General features: G+C 31.8%; 1 non-coding gene across 1 annotated transcript; it reads left to right on the top strand.

Moving 5' to 3' along the window:
• Window positions 1–847: 847 nt before the first annotated feature.
• On the top strand, window positions 848–955 carry LOC142622958 (small nucleolar RNA Z279/snoR105/snoR108). Its single transcript, XR_012841995.1, has one exon. It is a non-coding gene; the product is annotated as a small nucleolar RNA Z279/snoR105/snoR108 (small nucleolar RNA).
• The last annotated feature ends 571 nt before the right edge of the window (window positions 956–1526 follow it).

The raw sequence follows: 1526 nt of genomic DNA, 5'->3' as shown, positions 1-1526 counted from the left end.
AGTTCGTAATTACTGTAAAAGAGATGAGAAAAATGAGTAATAGTTTAGGAATCAATTTGATCAGTTTTGAAAGTTTTTGACTTTGTTGCTATTAGCTCAAGTCATCAAAGGTATCCGTGTTAATTTTTTTTTTTTTTTTCCCTTAAAACCTGTGCCCCATTTTGGACCATTGTAGCACATTTGGTCAGTTTCCCTCCCCCCCCCCCCCTCCCCCCCTTTTTTTTTTCTTTTCTCTTTAGTTTTCCTTCCATCCTAGTTCCTAGTTGACCATAGTGAGTGATTAAATTTCTTTTTATGGCAAATTTTCAAACTTATATTTTTGAAGTTAGGAAGATTTTTGAGGCCAGAATAATGATTAATATAAATATTCTTCACTTATATTTTTGACATTTATTTTGATGATCACCTTATAATGAGAGTTCTAGATATGAACCAGAATTTCAATAAAGAACGATAGGTATCTCATAAAGGATTTAAGCATATTTTGTCCTTCGAATTATATTGTTAATTTCTTGGTTAGAGGACTTAATCTTCCATTAGTTTAGTTCTCTCCCTTTTCTTGAGTCCCAGTATTTTATTAGTATATATATGATTGTGGCATTGACGCTTCAATGAACACGAAACCACCGTTGTATTTACAGATAGTTGAACTAGCCTTGAGCTCACTATCTGGATAAAGATGATGGATTGATTCATTTGATGGGGCTGTTTTAGAGGGACTAAAAGAAAAGAATTTGTTGGGTAATCTAATCCCACATCGAAAGCTAATATTGGAATGTGAGGAAGTCGCTTCTTTAAGAAGGAAAATTGAACCAATGTGTAAGCCATGATCCTTCAGGCAGTAAACGGGATGTGATGAGAGGTTGGCTTTCGCAATATAAAAATGTGAGACGGGTGTCCGCCCCAAAGCCTGGTTACGACAAACGGGCGCTCTCGTATTAACCAATCTGATCCCAACTTCAAAATAAAGCAAAGCTTTTGAGTTCGTGTAAAAATAGTGTAATTTTTGTGAAATTACATAAAGCAAAGTCTTTTTATTTTCGGCGTTTCAACAATGTGTCTGATGTGTTAAACCCATACAGAAGTTACATAAAGCATGTTATATACGTATGGAGTTGCATAAGGCAAAGTTTTACCTTATAGCTAACTACATAAAGCAAACTGTCTTATACTCTTATAAGCTTCGAACACAATATTTTTACAAAATGTACGTTGATATGGTCAATTTTTTATTAGTTTTTATTTAGGTCTATCATCATTATCACTTTTTTATTTATTAATAAAAAAAATTTTAGGCTCTATTTGGTAAGATGATATAAAAGTAGAATGGTAAGATGATATAAAAAGTAGGAGGAAACAAAATAAAGAGATTATTAAAAAGTAAGATAAAGGAAAAAAAAAAGATTATTATTTTCTATGATAGGTGTTTGGTCGGATAGATAGAATTAAAGAAAAATATAGAAAATGAGTGTTATTTTTCTTTGTTTTATATTTTTAAGGTTCAAATTTTCCTTCCCCACTGAATT

This window comes from Castanea sativa, chromosome 1 (assembly GCF_040712315.1).
Source record: "Castanea sativa cultivar Marrone di Chiusa Pesio chromosome 1, ASM4071231v1".
NCBI lineage: Eukaryota > Viridiplantae > Streptophyta > Magnoliopsida > Fagales > Fagaceae > Castanea > Castanea sativa.
The sequence above is the reverse complement of the archived record's forward strand: the minus strand, read 5'-3'. Positions and strand labels throughout refer to the sequence as shown.